Source organism: Giraffa tippelskirchi, chromosome 6 (genome assembly GCF_054371585.1).
Source record: "Giraffa tippelskirchi isolate mGirTip1 chromosome 6, T2T-mGirTip1v1.2.pri, whole genome shotgun sequence".
Taxonomy (NCBI): domain Eukaryota; kingdom Metazoa; phylum Chordata; class Mammalia; order Artiodactyla; family Giraffidae; genus Giraffa; species Giraffa tippelskirchi.
The window spans coordinates 123,075,640-123,095,981 of record NC_137280.1 but is presented as its reverse complement, the minus strand read 5'-3'; the positions used below and the strand labels follow the sequence as shown (position 1 = coordinate 123,095,981).

Here is a 20,342-nt window from a genome sequence, read left to right as displayed (position 1 = left end):
AGCAGCAGGTAGAAAAGGAAGAGGGAGGGAAAACACAGGGAATTATTACAAAAAGAGTAAAACAGAATTTCCCAAGAACAAAACAGCATCATGAAAAAGCCAGTAGGCTGAGCAAAACATGGTAGAGAGGGGACAGTTTCTGAGTATCTATTAATATATCACCCCATCAAAGCAGAGAGTTCCCTGGGCAGGTGCTGGTGTTCTCCTTTCAGAAAACTCTGGACCCTGCCCAGGGCAGTGTAGAGCCTGGCTGCCTCTCAAGCAATGCACTGCTGCTGCTGCTGCTGCTAAGTCGCTTCAGTCGTGTCCAACTCTGTGTGACCCCACAGACGGCAGCCCACTGGGCTCCTCCGTCCCTGGGATTCTCCAGGCAAAAATACTGGAGTGGGTTGCCATTTCCTTCTCCAATGCATGAAAGTGAAAAGTGAAAGTGAAGTCGCTCAGTCGTGTCCGACTCTTCACGACCCCATGGACTGCAGCCTACCAGGCTCCTCCGTCCATGCGATTTTCCAGGCAAGAGTACTGGAGTGGGTCGCCAGAGCCTTCTCCGCAATCAATGCACAAACCTGCCCAATTGACTCTGCCGCCTAGTCATGGCTCAAGGGTTCTTGAAGTCAAGATGCTTCCATAATTGGTTAAGCCCATGTGGAACCTCAGTCTGTGGTGCTGTGCTAACAACGCTGTTTAAACCCTTCCTGGAAAGCAAAGCACAGCTGTCCACCAGATGCCTGTTGAAGAAGCCATCTATAGCTAGAAGAACACATCCTCATCTTCTCTCTCAGTGGGCCTTTATTCCTCTATACTTTCTGGACACAAAAATAAGGGCTGTTGTTCCCAATGCTCATTATCATAGGGCATTAATCACTGTCACTATACTCACAAAGCATTATAGTGTCATTTAGGTTGCTCTCTACTCTATCACTTGGGAAAAGTGCTGCCTTAAGTTATGCTTCCCCAGAAGCATAATGTGAAACAGAATGCAGGTCATGTGATTTGTTGAGGTCTGCCTTCAGGAGAAAGAGAATGAAGGAAGCAGGAAATAGTAAAAAAGATGGATATGGTCACAGTTTTGTATTTGGCCTCAACCTGATGCCACAGGACAATTCTGGAGCATGAATGGCACCAAAGAATTGCTTCTTCTTTGGGGTAAAGAAATGATCCTTCCTCGAGGCCTTTGTACCTCCTTGACTGAAAGCTGCAGCAGGTAAAGACAGGGTCTCTCATTCATCAGGAGCAATTTTTCTGGAGAAGGGGGCATCTATGAGACACTGGACTCAATACAAGCAGCTAGGCTTGAAGCAGATACACTGATGTGGTAAGTGAATCTGGGCAGGGTACCAATAGCATTCATTAGAGCTGCTGTATTAGTCAGCTCTGGCTGCCTTATTAAAATACCACAGAGTAAGTGGCTTAAATTTACTTCTCATAGTTCTAGAAGCTGGAAGTCTGAGGCCAGAGCACCAGTGTGGTTGAGTTCTTGCATGGGCTTTCTTCCTGACTTGTCGATGGCTGCCTTCTTACTGTGTGCTCACATGGGGTGGGGGATTGGGAGAGTAGGGTAGGGTAAGTAGCAAGTCCTCTGACTCTGTCTTCTCTTATAAGGGCACTAATTTCATCAGGAGACTCAACCCTCATAAACCTAATTACCGACTTCATCTAAACCTAATTACCTCCCAAAGACCCTCCTCCAAATACCATCACATTGGGGGTTAAGGTTTTAACATATGCATTTTAGGGGGACAAAATTCAATCCATAGCGGCTATCATTTTGTAAACAGGGAAACGAGACAACTGTTAGCTAGATTTGTTCAATGAGAGCCATTTCCTTTGCACCTAAATTCTTCCAGAACCCCATTTGCCATCTGCTGTGCAAGAGACCAGTTAGACTCCCCAACTAGCTGACCTGGGCCTAGGATCTCCCAACAGTTTCTCTTTTCTCCATCTCAGCAGGCACTGCTTTTTGCCCTGGGAAAGTCAGGCTGTGATTATTTGCAAGCCTCAGCCCTTGGTAAGTATTCTGTAGGTGACAGCAGAGGCATCTGTGTGCAATCCTATCCAGCTCAAGCTTTGAAGCTCCAAAGCAGAGCCATTAACATTCTCTTCAGCCTCAGACAGTTCTCTTCAGCCCTTGTTAGTCTCATTTTCTTCCCTCTCAACTTTTTCATCAAGAGCAGCAGCTTCCTTTTCCCTAGAACTATTTCTTCTCTTCAAAGAGCTCTGGGCTCCAGGGAGGCCTGTGGCCAAGAGACTTGCCAGACACTGATGGATTCTCAATGAAGATCACACTGTGCCACCTCCTCTGCAGCTAAGAACCCAAGCACCTTCAACTCCCCTCAGTTCAGGACTGAGCAAAGGACCAATCAGGAAGATGCCTTCCCTCTGGCTTCTGAGGCGGTCTTCAATGGTTAGGCCATGGGTTATGGAGGTTATCCTGAGTCCCCCAACCCACCCCTACTTCTGGATTTGTTATTTATATAGAGGAAGTCAGGGAGGAGAGTCACACAGGCCTCCCCAGAGAAAGTAGGAATCTATCCACTGTCTCCCCATCCTCCATTCTGATGCCTTTTTCTATTCACAGGGGAGGAGGCCAAAGGGCTCACCCTTTTACAGAGGGGGTCCTATAGGTCTGAAAGGGGCAGAAGAGAGTTCTCAATGAGAATGCCATCAATGCCTCCATAATTTATTAAGAGATGTCAAATATTCAGCTGTATGGAAGATTCTTAGAGAAGGAATCTTAGGGAAGCTTAAATTCTGCCACTGGCTTCAAAGTTAATTTCTTAGGCAATCTATAGATTATAGTAAGAGGGACTCCAGTATCTGCAATTCAGACAGAGAAGAATGAGTTAGGCAGATGGTAATTCAGCTTCATTGTCTTTCCTCTTAAACTTGCCTCTTAAACCTGCCCTTTCCTACCAAGAGCCACCGGTTGTATTCCCGTGTCCTCACCAAGGTTTTTGAGGGATAAGGGGAATTGTGTCATATTCTCCCACTTGATTCTGTCATCTCTGTAGTTTTCCTTCTCTTACGCCCTACAGCTATTTTAGGCATACAAGCTCTCACTCCTTACAAATGCTTCCAGAGAGGCATATGAAAACAACTTTTCCAGGATTATATTTTACCAAACTCCTCTGCAAACAGAACAGCAGCTATGACAATAGAGCACCATCATTTGTATTCACTTCTCTGTCCCTTCTGGCTGCAGAGCTGGGCCTAGCATCACCCAGCGCAACAGCCCAGGTGGGCCCAGAGGCACACAGAGAAGTACTGCTACTCCATCTGCTGGTTTGACAGCAGCCCTGGGTTGCAGTCTTTTGACTCCTTGCAAGGCAGGTTCTGGCTCTGAACCAGGAGAGCAAGATATCTTTTTGTAATGATAGAGAAAAGATAATCAGCCATTTTGTCAAAAGTGATGACATTTACCCATCCCACCTTAAACCTGCAGACACAGATACAAATACAGCTGGAAAACACAAAGCCAAGAATTACTGCTCTAACAGGAGCTGTCTCTGCTCTGGGCAACCATTGTTTGGGGGCTATTATAATAGGGACCTGCGTATAACAAGAAGACAGCTCCAAACCAAGGTGGAGGTGGGAGGGGTTAGGATGGAGTCTAGAAAAACACTGATGAAGCTGGGCTTTTTCTTTTCTTCTTTCCATCAAGCCCTTTCCTTCATCTCTACTTGCCTTCTTTGTGAAAAATACCTCCTTTGCAGATTATTTCCCTATGGCCTGTGGTCCATCCAGAGCCGTCTTTATGCTCACAATTTCTTATTTATCTACCCTTAGCAAGGCAAGGAAAGGATGAGGGTAATAAGGGTAATAGATGAGGGTAATAAGCTTCCTCAACAGAAGAATGGAGAAGGCAATGGCAACCCACTCCAGTACTCTTGCCTGGAAAATCCCATGGACGGAGAAGCCTGGTAGGCTGCACTTCATGGGGTCGCGAAGAGTCGGATACGACTGAGCGGCTTCACTTTCACTTTTCACTTTCATGCATTGGAGAAGGAAATGGCAACCCACTCCAGTGTTCTTGCCTGGAGAATCCCAGGAATGGCGGAGACTGGTGGGCTGCCGTCTATGGGGTCGCACAGAGTTGGACACGACTGAAGCAACTTAGCAGCAGCAACAGAAGAAAGAAAGAGAAAATGATATTACATACCTTTATACGGAAATGAATTACTTAGTTCCCGAAATCTCTGTTCAACTACAGTAGGTACACAGTGCAATTTGGAAGTTTCAACACAGGCTCCACTATGTAGTATCGGTGTCATATGAAAGTTGAGATGTTAACAAAGATGTAAATTTTCATAGAAAACCGTTGAAAAATGGTGATGTAACCCTAAAATCTTCACCCATATTAAGAAGTTGTTGGCTATTAAAACAAAATTTTTGGAAGACTATTTATTTGGTGATAAGTGTTAGTATGCTGTGGGTATCCCCCTCCAGAGAAAGAAGGTACCTGCCTTTCACCACTAGCCTACTGAGAAGAGCTTCAAGGGAACCCTCAGGGGGCTTGATACATGTCCCATGCAGTTAAAGGGGCAGAATGGACTGATTTTTTATTCCAGCCCAAGAAATATAAGGGCCATTGTATGGGCTAGCATCTGCTTAACAATGCTGGGATTGCCCACAGTCTCAGAGCTTGTATGAGCAAAACACTGGTTTCTTACCAACAGGCCATTGAATTGCTATAGAGGAAGAAAGCAACTGACAGAATAGAGTGTACTTGCCCAAGTCAAGTGTGTATATGTATATGTGGTGGGGTGGGGGGAGTACAGATCTCTGAAGAACTCACAGAAGTGCCCCAGGAGAAAGCTAAATTTAAACATTGGCCATTCCTGGAGAATACAAAGCTGGCTTCAACAACGTGAAGCAAGTACAGTATTTCCTGCTCCCTCATACTTTCTTTCTCTAATCCTGGAAGTGTTAGAAACTTCAGGAAAGAAAGAAGGACCACATCCATCTTCTTACTTGCAGCAAGCCCCAGATGAAGGAGGACAAATAGCTTAATACTGAAAAACTTTGGAAACAGGGACAATATCTGGGCGGAATATATTAAATACCTAACTGAGATCAGGTTTTATTACATAAAGCGACTACAATGCTTTCTAATAACTGCACAAGAAATGTTTGTCCAGGAGTGAAGTGAGGACTACCACTATGGAGCAAGTTTAAAGGAACAGTGGGAGCCAAAAACAGTTTTTTTGTGTTTTTTTTAATGATTATATACCATGAGCCCTGCTTATCACTGTTTTAGTTACAACTGTAAAAGTTGTTTCTCAACCTTTATTTTAAAAAGTAATAAACACACCACCAAAGGGGTTATAGCAAGAGGAGCTATTGTCAGAGTTAGTGGTTCTCCTTGGCTTAATAGCACTCTAATGTCCTTGTGGAAAATGAGGCCTATGGATTTAAGCTCTGCCACTTCTCCCCTTTTTTCTTTTTAGTTAATTTATTTTTTATTGAAGGATAATTGCTTTATAGAATTTTGTTGTTTTCTGTCTAAACTCAACATGAATCAGCCATAAGTATACACATATCCCCGCCCTTTTGAACCTCCCTCCCATCTCGCTCCCCATCCCACCCCTCTAGGTTGATACAGAGCCCCTGTTTGAGTTTCCTGAGCCATACAGCAAATTCCCATTGGCTATCTATTTTACATATGGTAATGTAAGTTTCCATGTTACTCTTTCCATACATCTCATCCTCTTTTCCCCTATCCCCATGTCCATAAGTCTATTCTCTATGTCTGTTTCTCCACTGCTGCCCTGTAAACAAATTCTTCAGTACCATTTTTCTAGATTCCATATATATGCGTTAGAATATATTTATCTTTTGCTTTCTGACTTACTTCACTCTGTATAATAGGTTCTAGGTTCATCCACTTCATTAGAACTGACTCAAATGCATTCCTTTTTATGGCTGAGTAATTTTCCATTGGGTATATGTACCACAACTTCTTTATCCATTCAAACATCCGTTTAGGTCTTTTTCCCTTTTCCCCTTTTTTCTGAATTTCCAAAAGCATCCTCTATTCCCTCCTCCTGCTACCCTGCAGTACATACCACAGTTCTGAGCAAAGTTACTTTTAACAATGTCCAAAAGCCTCCTGTACTGTCACGTTCCTGCCCCATATCCTGTCCCTTGCACCCTGAGCATCCCCAGGGGTAACAAGGGGAGTTACAAGCCACCTCAACAGTTTTAGAGTCTCTTTTATGTAAACACTTACTTCCATCTTCTCAATTTTACCTCCTCATTCTTCCCCTATATTCCAGGGGAGGGGAGGGGGATGAGACACATACACATACACCCACATACAAAGCTTTATACAGAGAAAATTATATATGTGAATTCTCTGCCCTCCAGGAAAGTACAACTTAAGAGACCTAACATTAAATAGATAAGCATAAAGAGCAGAAAAGCAGCATTAAGCCAATACATGATGAACAGCAGGGGAAATGCATGACTGAGGTGAGGAGCAGAGCTGGCCAGTTGATGAACATTTACTTGAATAAGCTACTAGGTGTCAGGTACTGGGCTAGGTTCTGGCAATAAAATTGTAAACAGAATAGACACAGTCTCTGTGCACATGGAGCTTTCAAAGTACTGGGGAAGATAAGCACCAAGCAAATTTTTTCTAAAAAGTAGTTTAATGAATACAGGTACACAAAGTGCTATGGAAGATAATATGTAGGACTGGTCTGGGAACTAGGAATCTGATCTAGTCCGGGGGTTAAAGAAGTTTGCTTACATAAGTGACATTAAAATATGGGGGAACCTGAAAGCTAAGTAGGATTAGACAAATGGCTGGTGGGGAGAATAGAGACCTAGAGAGCAGAGAGAACATATGGGAAAGCAGAAGCAACACATTGAAGGAGCTAAGAGAAGGCCTGAGTGGCTAGAATGAATCTATCAAGTGGGAAAGAGGCCAAGGTGAGGAGGCTGAAGGGATTAGCAAAAAGCTAGGGGATTCTAAGTGTTGATTAAAAGCAATGCAAGCAAAAATTATAGGATCAAAGATTTGAAGTATTGGAAAGCTTTTAGTGTTATCCAGTCAGACTACCAGGATGATGCTGGAATCCTCTCTGCCTGTTCCCTGTCACTAGATCAACATGAATGAAGGCCAGAAACGACTTAGCATAGGGGCTGGGGAGGAAGTCCACAGGAAGCTGATATAAGCAGCAAGTGAAGTGAGCCCCACAGGCTGAAGTAGGAAACTCTCCACTTCCCCAGAGTATGAGCTAGAGGATAGTAAGGCCTACCCAGCCAACCTGCCTATTTTTGTGAAGACATTCTCCCAGGATCAGCCAAGGAGAAGTAAATGGCGACCATTTGTGTTTATTAACCCTAGCTTAGTGACAGGAAAATTACTTTGAGCAGGTGTCAAGGTATGTTGATATGTTCAACATAGCAGGTTGATATATTCAAGAGGGACTGCCTAGTTTGCATTCATGACAGAGAAACCTATTGTGAAGGGAAACCTGTGGAGAAGCAAAAGGACAGCAAAGCTAGAGTGCCCACCACCCAGAGGAGCTCTGGACTACTTACTCTGATAGTGGAATGTGTTCACCGTTGTTAGGGCAGATGCTTCGTTGGGTGTTGGAGCCAAGCAAGGAGGACACTCTTTGATGGTACAAACCAATGAAACACTTTATTTTCATGGCAGTAACAAAACTGGCCCCCTTTTCCCTTTATTTTCCTGCTTCTTATGCTATGGCAAGGCTGGGTGTGCTCAGGAAGGATCTCGTGGCCAGGTTATGATATTTGTTAATCAGCACTTAGTGAGCACCCCATACTGTGAAGAGCTCTGTGGTGGCTCAGGATACAGGACAATGGAAGCCTCTGTACTTGAGAGGCTCACAGATCTAGATGAGAAAGGAAGAAACACGCATCATATGACAAGCCATAACCTTGGGCACCAAGCGGCTGTGCAGAAGAGAACTAGGTTTAAGGTGGACCAGATCACTGGGGATGGGCTAACAGCCACCAAGCTGTCTGAGGCAGCAAGCACTTGATCTGGGTGGCACATCAGTCAGGGGTAGTGAGAAGGTGGGAAAGCACAGGGGGTCAGGAGGTGGAGCCGTGGGGTTAGAGGAACAGGGTTAGACCAGGGGCCTCTGACGAAGGAGTAATGGGAAATCAGCTTTCAAAGGTGAAGAAAATCATGAAAAGCCCTAATGGTAGACTAAGGAGCTTGGAGCTTTGATTTCATTCTAGAGACAATGAGAAGCCACTGAGTTTCTGGGCAGGAGTTTTAGAACAACTATTCTGACTGGAATGTACAAAATAATTGGAACGGAGAAGAGAAAAAAAAAGGCAAAGATGTCAGTTAGGAGATCAGCATATGGTAAGATTTAAAATTTTTCTTCTCTTTTTTTGCTGAAAGAACTGGATAACAGATGTCTCCCTTAACCTCCCATGGAAATTTAAGGAAAAGGAAATAAAAGTTTTGGTTGTAGTGACAGGGGATTGGGATTTAAAAGACCATTAAGATTGCTATAAATGAGCAAGATAAACCAGCCTCAGAGGAGCATAATGCAGGCAAGTGCTCCAGGCAGACTAGAAAGAGATTCCCCTGGGTTGTAGATGAAGATGAGTTTGTAGGACCTACAACTTGGGGACCCAGGCCTTGCTCCTTGGCAGCACCAGAGGAAGGAACACAACCCAGAGAAGACTGGCCCCATGTTATAACCAGGAGATAGGACTCTAGGCTACAGGATTCACAGCCTCACAAAAGGTTTCTGTGAGTCAGGATGAAGATCAGACACTCAGGCACTGGACATGAACTGTTGGTGCAAATAATGGGACACCAGGTGTCTCAGCAATAACTAGCAACTCAAAGCCCCTTCCAATCTCATGGCGAAATATAGGATTCTGGAACCACAATTCAGGTCTGAAGATGAAACATGCTGCTGCTGCTGCTGCTAAGTCGCTTCAGTCGTGTCCGACTCTGTGCAACCCCATTGATGGCAGCCCACCAGGCTCCCCCGTCCCTGGGATTCTCCAGGCAAGAACACTGGAGTGGGTTGCCATTCCCTTCTCCAATGCATGAAAGTGAAAAGTGAAAGTGAAGTCGCTCAGTTGTCCAACTCTTAGCGACCCCATGGACCACAGCCTACCAAGCCCTTCCATCCAAGGGATTTTCCAGGCAAGAGTACTGGAGTGGGGTGCCATTGCCTTCTCCGAAGATGAAACATAAGTGAGGTTAAATTTCCCACCAGTCAGACAGGGTAGGAGCATATAATTGGACCTTACCTTTATTTAAGCTTATAAATAAATGTGATACCTTCTCCACATCTAAATTTATAAACTGAGAGTCATACCTGCTATAATTGCTGCAGTTCAAGTGTGAGAAAATGTCACTTACACTAGAATTACTGAAGTGAGAAGACAAAGACATACAAGTCCTAGAGATATCGTACAGGAAGAAAGCAAAGGACTTCCTCTGCCAAGAATCTACAGAACATCCCAGGACACAGTGAGAATGCAGGAAATATCTCCTTGCCTCTGTCACTCTCAGGCATCCTTACAGGGGACTCAAATGCTTTATGTCATAAATGCTTTATGTTTAGTCTTAGCATTCATAAATTATGATGAGATGTAACTTTAAAAAGCTTTCTTCTTGGGCTTCTCTGGTGGCTCAGTGGTTAAGAATAATCCGCCTTGCAATGCAAGAGACACTGGTTCGATCCTTGGTCTAGGAAGGTCTCACAGGCTGCGGAGCAATTAAGCCCATGCACCACAACTACTGAGTCTACGCGCTGCAACTACTGAAGCGTGCACACCTATAGCCAGGCTCCATAACAGAGAGTAGCCCCTGCTCGGGGCAATTAGAGAAAGCCTGCATACAGCAACGAAGACCCACCCCAGTCAAAAAATAAATTAAATAAATAAATCTTTTTTTTTAAAAAAAAAAGCAAAAGGATGAGATTTCATCATTGAGTTTCCACTTGGTGTCAGATATGGGATATTAATGAAGCATTAGTTGTTCAGTCGTGTCCAACTGTTTGCAACCCCATGGACAGTAGCCTGCCAGGCTCCTCTGTATATGGAATTAATTCTCCAGGCAAGAACCCTGGAGTAGGTAGCCATTCCCTTTCCCAGGGTATCTTCCTGACCCAGGGATCAAACCCAGGTCTCCCGCATTGTGGGCCAATTCTTTGACATCTGAGCCATCGAGGAAGCCCATGAGGTACTAGCAATACCCATATTAATAAAATTCTATTCGTGTCCTTAAGATGTTCACAATCTAGTGGGAGGGATGGACATGCTAACAAATAATTAAGCTCCCATGTGTGTGTCATAACAAAACTGTGAATAAATGTTCTAGAAGCACAGAAGATCAAGTGAGAAGTTCTGTCTCAGGAAGCTTGAAAAGGATTTACAGAGAAGATGAGATTTAAGAGGGTTTTACAGGATAAGTAAGAGCTCAACACCTGGATAAGAAATAGAAGAGCATGTCAAATGGTGGGAAAGGTATATACAAGGCATTAAGTAGTAGTAAGCCTGAAGTGGAGGAGTGGGAGATTACATTCAGTGAAAAAGATGTTCTGCCTGGAATTGTCCCCTAAAATCTTTAACCGAGGCTACCCATATAATCAACACAGTCACCTCAAGAGAGCTTCTGAGATACACCAAAGAAAAGTGTCACCAGGATGTGGCTCTGTGCCGGAGACTACACTAAAGGATACAGACACTTAACTACCCACTCAGTACCTAACAGCCTCAGGCAAAACTTCATTTTTCTCTCTGAAGACTTCTAACTGAAAATACTAGCATGTTTTCCTTCCTCAATACTATCCAACCTGGACTACATGAATGTATCCCCCAGTAAAATAGCTTTAATTAAAAAAAGATACTATCTAACCTCATAGTCTTCATCTATCAAAGGAGCAACTTTCAGATGAAATACTTTAGTTTAAAACCCATATTCCAAGAGTCTAGATAAAGCCTGGTGACTCAGAGACTGCTCAGCTCATCATAGTGCTCAGTTTTCTGTCCCAGGGGTCACCTCCCTTTAAGCTCTACTTCTTCCCCCTTTTTAGACCTAAATACATGGGCAGTGTGGAAGAGGGCTATGCTTGCCTATTATCCATTGTAACATTAAAACAGGAGGGAAGACGGCAGGGAACAAATTTTAACGAATGACATAGACATTGAGGATATGACAAAGACTGGTTATAACTGGTTAGGTCTAAGATGGTGGAAAATTTGACTCTAGTAGACCTTGAGCCTCATTATATGTTCACTGTAATATATCAGCTACATGGCATACCCACAGGTGCCATGGCAATTCCAAGACCAACTATGAAAGGCCAAAAAATGTGCAGGGGCCCAATTCCTGGAAATCTCTGCCCCTTCTCCAAAATAGCTAGAATAATCCTTCCACTCATTAGCCTATGAAATAATCAGATTCATAAAAAGTACCCAATCCATATTTCGGCACCTCTCATCTTCTCTCTGTCTATGGACTGTTTTTCTTCCAGGGCTGCTCTTGCTTTTTGAGGCAGATCACATTCTGTCTATGAAATGTGTATGTCTCTAAATAAATCCACTTCTTTTCACTTTGTCTCTAGCTGAATTGCTTCTATGCTGAGACATAAAGAACCTGAGCTTCATTAAGCCCTGAAACCAGGTATCTGATCTTAATGAAAAGACAGTGGGTTCAAGTCCCAGTCTGGGTTTTGGCTGGGTTTGAGTCCCATCTGAGTTAAGCAATTACAACTTCATGTAAAATTTGACACAAGAAGAAAATACCTCAAAAAACTCTAATAGAATTTTTCCCTACTAATGTGCCTCAAGATTTATTGAGACATCAAAATCTTATTTTCAGCACATTAATGGCCTGGATTGCAAATGTACAGGTTATATATTTTGTGATGTATTTCTGATAGAATTCAGGGATCAGGGATGAAAAGATATTATTATCATTGATAGATTCTTTGAGGGTAAAGGGAGGGTCTTAGAAAATTGACTTCAACTAAGAAAAGGAAGATAATCTGGTTTTACTTTTCAAATAAAAAGTGTGTTTGATTTTGAAAAACAATCATCCAGAGTCACATTTTTGTGTTTAACAACCACCTTGAAATTGGTCTGCCTCAGAGGACAGCACAATTCTGGGCTACCTTAGCATGAATGATTTATGACATTCATGAACTTGGCAACTACATCAGTTTTTCTAAAGCTGCCACCCAACACCACCTGCATGTTAAGTGAAGATTTATGATTTCTAAAACTCACCTCATTATGCAGAGGTACATGAATTGTCTTATATGTGCAGTCTATAACTCCCAAGACAGATAAGGAGGCCGCTATGTCACAAAATTCATGGCTCTTTCCCGCTAAAGCTGAAGTTTTGGAGAAAAAATAAGGAAATAACTGGCCCTTTGTAGAAAAATAGCTTTAGGTAACCATTACACCTCCAAATGATGAACCAGCTATAGCCTACCACTATATCTTACAGGAGCTAAGAGGCTAATGGTGAAAGTTACTTTAATCACGGCAATGAACTATGTCTATGTTTTGAACACTGCAGCAATAGACAGAACCTAAAGTGACTCTTTAGAAATATCGACCATTCTGTCAGTTTAATTTTTTCCCCAGTTTGGTGTCTGAGACCTCTTGCTGATCAAGTGGCCCAGTCAGACCCACAGACATGGACTCCAGAGAAGAGAAGTCAATACCTTGGCGTGCCCAGTGGCAGAGAATTCAATACTTGTGTGCTCCCTCAGAGTGAAGAAAAGCAAATGCTTGTTTAGGTTCTGAAATGCAGCTGGTTTTCTGAGATTCTTTACAAATGCAGCAAATCTTTCCACATACCCTGCAAAATAGTAGAAGCAAAGAGGATTAAGTGGAATAAAGTTATGAATCTCAAGGAAGAATAAGATTATATAGACAACCATTAAAAATGACAAGTATACGTGACCAGGTTGATAAGTAAATATTTTTAGGAAAGGTATAAGAAGCAGAACACAAAAATGGCAAGCACATTCACTGACTGGAAAAATACAAAATGACAGAAAAAATGGTGTGGCCCTCCCTGGTGGTCCAGTGGTTAAGAATCTGACTACCAATGTAGGGGACAGGGGTCCCTAGTCTTGGAAGATTCCACTTGCAGGGGAGCTTCTGAGCCCATGTGCCACAACTACCGAGCCTGTATGCTCTAGAGCCCGGGAGCCACAACAAGAGAAGCCCGCACACTGCAACTAGGGAGTAGCCCCTGCCCACCACAACGAGAGAAAGCCTGATGCAGCAGTGAAGACCCAGCGCAGCCAATAAATTAAAAAAAATAAAAATTATTTTTTAAAAATGGTGTTTCCAGCCAAGAGATTTTCAGTAACATAAAGTTAAGCAAAAAGCAATTAAATTCTAAATAATTTATTTTTCAAACATCCCTATCAATCAGGATAAAGACACATATGTATGACTGCTAGCTACCCTAAATCCAAGAAACCCCTGTCTCTCTCCTCTGCAGAGCTCAAAACAGTGGGCCACTCTCCATGGCCTTTGAGAATATAGAACACCTGCACTCAAATACCCACGGTGACAGAAGAAAGCTAAAATACAAAAAGTCTCCAAGTAAGCGTAGGAAAATCATTTGGGGAAAAAAGATTGTGGGAAACCCATTTTCAACTTCAACGACTTATTAGATGTCATTTGATTTCTGAAATGTGCTTTGGATTTGTCCAGCTCTGACTCTGGGCTCTGACAATGCCTTAGGTCTGCTTGTCCCAATGTGGTTACTCTACCTCATGGAAATGATGCTCCACTCACAAAACAGTGCACAAGGGCAAGAAAGTAGTATCAGAGAACTATAAATTGGGCAAATCAGGAAAAATGAAGCCTCTTTGGCTAGTGGGAGTATGTATATATCCAAGAGCAGAGTAGATACACAGAGAAGACTTGTATTTGAGTTCAGGGACTCAGTTACTACTTTACATTAAGTTACTTGTAGACATTTGATCACTCAAATGCAGGTGTTGTTCTCCAGGGCTTTGGTGCTGGTGTTCTACTGGCTGCCTTTAATCCTGAGAGCAACCACACACACACACACACATACCACCCCATCTCCTGGCACAGCCCAGGGTAAAACAGACTTCTTTTTGGGAAGTCATGGAAAGCTGAAAGCACACACAGGGGGCCTCATCCACAGCCTCTGTGGTGTCTCTCTCTACAGAGAGTTTGCACTTTGCCAGGCTCCCCAGGTGACGCTAGTGATAAAGAACTCGCCTGCCAGTGCAGGAGACATAAGAGACAAGGGTTCAATCCCTGGGTCGGGAGGAGGAAATGGCAACCCACTCCAGTATTCTTGCCTGGAAAATCCCATGGACAGAGGAGCTTGGCGGACTACAGTCCATGGGGTCAAAAAAGAGTCGGACATGACTTAACAACTAAACAGGCTTAGAGACAGAGCATTAGTCTATGGTCTAGCTAGTCTCTTAGTCTAGCTATCACACCCACAGAATCCCCGTTGCCCCTGAAGAAGGGGATCACAGCCTCCCTCTAGGAACCAGCCTGCTTTACATGATGCCACAGACACAGTCACTACTCCCACCCCACCCCAATCACTAGCTCAATAAAACAAAGAACTGGCACCTAAACGAAAGGCCTGTGAGCTGACCCAGTGAGCCTTGAAACAACATGTCACTTTTCTGTGCCTTTACTCTGCTCAATAAAGGAGCTCCGTAATGAAGGCGTACTTCAAGCACACGGAAAGATAGCAGGGATAGTGCAAATAGCCCTGGGGATACACGAGAGTACAGGAAAAAAGTATTCCAATGTATTAACATTTATTTTTTATCTTTTCTGTTTTATATATTTTAATAGTAGTACTACATGCAAAGCTTCTAAATACATAAATATTCATAATGGAGGTATGTGCTCAAATTTTTTGTTTTTAATTTTTTGGCTATGTCATGCAGCATGCAGAATCTTACTACCCCAACTAGGGATGGAACCTGTGCCCCTTGCAGTGGAAGAGCATAGTCTTAACCACTGGACTGTCAGCGAAGTCCCTCAAATATTCTTCTAATAGAATGGGTAGTGAAAAAATGTGGAGACCAGAAGATACCACGATACTTGGGGTGTTTCTAAGCAAGGTGTGATCCTTAATTGCCACCCCTACCAGAACCTCCTGTCAAACTTGTTAAACATGAAGATTACTTGAAATACCTCAGACGTACAGGACTAAATCGCTTGGGATGGTATGCTTAAAGAGCTTCCCAGTAATTCTGATGCCTACTGAAATATGGGAACTACTGCCATATAAGAATTAGGGAAGCAAACACAAAGAAGTGAGCTGTGGAAAAGGAAGAGTCAGTGCAGAAGGGAACATCAGAAACTCCATAAAGATGACTGGTCCTGCTGGGGCCTGACCAAAGAGGAGGAGCTACCCGTCGTTCTTCTTGAACTCTGGTTCTATGGGTATTGAGACAATACCTGTACTTTCCCAACTAGCCTTCAAATAAATCCTTATCACCTGAAGAAACCTGGGTACTTCCTCTCCTGATGGTTGGGAAGCAGGGGTGGGGAACCTTAGAAACCAACAGCCTCTTACATAGAGAAGATGTTAGAAGAACTGAAAAGATAGCTAATATACTTTCACTAATTGCATACCTTAAAGAGTGAGGATAAGACAGGAGGAAGTAGGTATATGAGTCAGAAGTGTCTGTAAACATTTGAAAAAAGATCCTGTACTAATTGAACATTTAATCTGAAATCACGTAGGTGATTTCTAAAAAGCATACCAAGCAAAAATGGAGGCTGTAGAACAGAAGCTACACTGTCTGTGTGACTTTGGGAAACTCATTAATTCTCTCAGTTCCTCATCTATTAAATGATAAATTACATTTTACTTTATTTTTTGTGTAAAACTGTTTCAATCTTTTTTTTTTTTTAATATTTTAATTATTTATTTGGCTACACCAGATCTTAGCTGCAGCATGTGGGATCTAGTTCCCTGACCAGGGATTGAACCCCGGGCCCCCTGCTTTGGGAGCACAGTCTTAGCCACTGGGCCACCAGGGAAGTCCCTGTTCCAATCTTTTTTAAAAAACTTCTACTAGAGTATAGTTCATTTAAAATGTTCAGTTAGTTTCAGGTGTACAGCAAAGTGAATCAATTATACATATACATATGGTAAATGCATGTGTGTTCAGTTATGTCTGACTGTGACCCTATGGATTGTAGTCTGCCAGGCTCTTCTATCCATGGGATTATCCTGGCAAGAATATTGGAGTGGGTTGCCATTTTCTCTTCAAGGATATCTTCCCAACCCAAGGATCGAACCCACATCTCCTGAGGCTCCTGCATTGGCAGGCAGTTGTTTTTTTTTTTTACCACTGAGCCACCTGGGAACAGTATGAAAAGGCAAAACAATATGACACTGAAAGATGAACTCCCCAGGTCTGTAGGTGCCCCATATGCTACTGGAGAAATAACTCCAGAAAGAATGAAGAAACAGCCAAAGAGAAAACAACGCCCAGTTGTGCATGTGACTAGTAATGGAAGTAAAGTCCGATGCTGTAAAGAACAATATTGTATAGGAACTTGGAATGTTAGGTCCTTGAATCAAGGTAAATTGGAAGTGGGCAAACAGGTGATGGCAAGAGTAAACACTGACGTTTTAGGAATCAGCTAACTAAAATGACCTGGAATGGGCAAATTTAATTCAAATGACCATTATATCTACTACTGTGGGCAAGAATCCCTTAGAAGACATGGAGTAGCCATCACAGTCAACAAAAGAGTCTGAAATGCAGTACCTGGGTGCAATCTCAAAAATGACAGAATGATCTCTGTTCGTTTCCAAGGCAAACCATTCAGTATCACAGTAATCCAAGTCTATGCCCCAATCACAAATGTCGATGAAGCTGAAGTTGAAAGGTTTTATGACAAGACCTTCTAGAACTAACATCCCAAAAAAGATGTCCTTTTCATCACAGGGGACTGGAATGCAAAAGTGGGAAGTCAAGAGATACTTGGAGTAACAGGAATATTTGGCCTTGGATTAAAAAATGAAGCAGGGCAAAGGCTAACAGAGTTTTGCCAAGAGAACACACTGGTCATAGCAAACACCCTCTCCCAACAACACAACAGATGACTCTACACATGGACATCACCAGATGGTCAATACCAAAATCAGACTGATTATATTCTTTGCAGCCAAAGATGGAGAACCTCTATACAGTCAGCAAAAACAAAACTGGGAGCTGACTGTGGCTCAGATCATGAACTGCTTATTGCCAAATTCAGACTTAAATTGAAGAAAGTAGGGAAAACCACTAGACCATTCAGGTATGACCTAAATCAAATCCCTTACGATTATGCAGTAGAAGTGACAAATAGATTCAAGGGATTAGATCTGATAGACAGAGTGCCTGAAGAACTATGGACGGAGGTTCACGACATTATATAGGAGGCAGTGATCAAGACCATCTCTAAGAAAAAGAAATGCAAAAAAGCAAAATGGTTGTCTGAGGAGGCCTTACAAATAGCTGAAAAAAGAAGAGAAGCTAAAGGGAAAGGAAAGAAGGAAAGATATACCCATTTGAATGCAGAGTTCCAAAGAACAGCAAGGAGAGACAAGAAAGTTTTCCTCAGTGATCAATGCAAAGAAATACAGGAAAACAATAGAATGGGAAACACTAGAGATCTCTTCAAGAAAATTAGAGATACCAAGGGAACATTTCATGCAAAAATTGGCCCAAAAAAGGACAGAAATGGTATGCACCTAAAAGAAGCAGAAGATATTAAGAAGAGGTGGCAAGAATACACAGAAGAACTGTACAAAAAAGATCTTCATGACCCAGATAACCATGATGGTGTCACCAATCACCTAGAGCCTGACATCCTGGAATGCAAAGTCAAGCTGGCCTTCGGAAGCATCACTATGAACAAAGCTAGTGGAGGTGATGGAATTCCAACTGAGCTATTTCAAAATCCTGAAAAATGATGCTGTGAAAGTGCTGCACACAATATGCCAGCAAATTTGGAAAACTCAGCAGTGGTCACAAGACTGGAAAAGGTTAGTTTTCATTACAGTCCCAAAGAAAGGCAATGCCAAAGAATGTTCAAACTACTGCACAATTGCACTCATCTCACACACTAGCAAAGTAATGGTCAAAATTCTCCAATCCAGGTTTCAACAGTACATGAACGGAGAACTTCCACATGTTCAAGCTGGGTTTAGAAAAGGCAGAGGAACCAGAGATCAAATTGCCAACATCCTCTGGATCATCGAAAAAGCAAGAGAGTTCCAGAAGAACATCTACCTCTGCTTTATTGACTATGCCAAAGTCTTTGACTGCGTGGATCACAACAAACTGTGGAAAATTCTTCAAGAGATGGGAATACCTGACCACCTTACCTGCCTCCTGAGAAATCTTTATGCAGGTCAAGAAGCAACACAGTTAGAACCGGACATGGAACAATGGACTGGTTCCATATTGGGAAAGGGGTACGTGAAGGCTGTATATTGTCACCCTGCTTATTTAACTTATATGCAGAGTACATCATGCGAAATGCCGGGCTGGATGAAGCACAAGCTGGAATCAAGATACCCGGGAGAAATATCAATAACCTCAGACATGCAGATGACACCACCCTTATGGCAGAAAGCAAAGAAGAACTAAAGAGCCTGTTGATGAAAGTGAAAGAGGAGAGTGAACATTTTGGCTTAAAACTCAACATTCTAAAAACTAAGGTCATGGCATCCAGTCCCATCACTTCATGGCAAACAGATGGGAAAACAATGGAAACAGTTTCAGACTTTCTTTTCTTGGGTTCCAAAATCACTGCAGATGGTGACTGCAGCCATGAAGTTAAAAGACGCTTGCTCATTAGAAGAAAAGCTATGACCAACCTAGACAGAATATTAAAAAGCAGAGACATTACTTTGCCAACAAACATCCGTCTAGTCAAAGCTATGGTTTTTCCAGCAGTCAGTCAGATATGGATGTGAAAGTTGGACCATAAAGAAAACTGAGCACCAAAGAATTGATGCATTTGAACTGTGGTGTTGGAGAAGACCCTTGAGAGTCCCTTGGACTGCAAGGAGATCAAACCAGTCAATCCTAAAGGAAATCAGTCCTGAATATTCATTGGAAGGACTGATTCTGAAGCTGAAACTCCAATACTTTGGCTAGGTGATGCAAAGAACTGACTCCTTAGAAAAGACTCTCATTCCAGGAAAAAATGAAGGCAGGAGGAGAAGGGGATGACAGAAGATGAGATGGTTGGATGTCATCACCAACTCAATGGACATGAGTTTGAGCAAGCTCTGGGAGCTGGTGATGGACAGGGAAGCCTGGTGGCAGTCCATGGAGTCACAAAGAGTCAGACATGACTGAGCCACTGAACTGAACTAAGTCACCTGGGAATCCCTGAGCCACCACATACATATATCCACTTGTTTTTAGATTCTTTTCCCATATAGGCTGGGCTTTCCTGGTAGCTCAGCTAGTAAAGAATCCACCTGCAATGTGGGATACCTGAGTTCAGTCCCTGGGTTGGGAAGGTCCCCTGGAGAAGGGATAGGCTACCCACTCCAGTATTTTGGCCTGGAGAATACCACGGACTATATAGTCCATGGAGTCGCAAACACGACTGAGTGACCTTCACTTTTCCCATATAGGCCATTACAGAGTATTGAGTAGAGGTCCCTGTACTATAGTAGTAGGTTCTTATTAGTTATCTATCTTATATACAGTAGTGTATATATGTCAATCCCAATCTCCCAATTTATCCCTGCCTGCAAAGTTTAGATTTTAAGTGATATCTAAAGACATTTCTATGTTTCTAGAACCCAAGTTCAGGCTCAACTCCTAGTTCAGGTTTCCTTTTGCTAAATCATTCTGATTAAGAATAAATGGAAGCATTCAGAAAAGGCTCCTACATCCTTAAGAATTATTAAATGGGTCTTCATAAAGAGCAAATCTCTGCTTCTGTCAGTCCTACACCCTCCCCAAATAGGGACTTTACACACAAATCCTTGGACCTAATACCCTACTGCTTTTCAAACCTGAATGAAAATCCAAGCGAAGTTAACCTATTTTTTACCCTGTGCAATGAGACTGCGTTATCACTAGAATGTAAATATCCAATCTAATCAAAGTGATTATATTAATTCATTGCTGCCTTAGTTTTCTTTCAGGATCATCCTCTATTTCTCTCTTCTCCTTTCAGAAGGCAGGCAGGTTGGTGGGTTACTGGGCATTCCATACAGAAAGAAACCTACTAATTGTCACCACCCCTGGGGACAGAAACATCACTGACACGATACTTCCTACACTTCACTGGGGCAAGCTCTGTTGAATTAGACTGGAGTGAAGTGACACTGTGTA

General features: G+C 42.7%; 1 protein-coding gene across 4 annotated transcripts in view; it reads right to left on the bottom strand.

The window, feature by feature from the left end:
- Positions 1 to 20,342, bottom strand: part of CTNNA1 (catenin alpha 1) — a 370,505-nt gene that overhangs the window by 318,738 nt on the left and 31,425 nt on the right. For 2 of the 4 annotated variants that reach the window (XM_081500833.1, XM_081500831.1), the window contains one exon: positions 12,684 to 12,820. The gene's annotated coding sequence lies outside the window, so the exon portion shown is untranslated. Of the gene's footprint in view, positions 1 to 3,891; positions 4,113 to 12,240; positions 12,348 to 12,683; positions 12,821 to 20,342 lie in introns of all 4 variants that reach the window. The other 2 variants (XM_081500835.1, XM_081500832.1) reach the window with 2 other exon arrangements.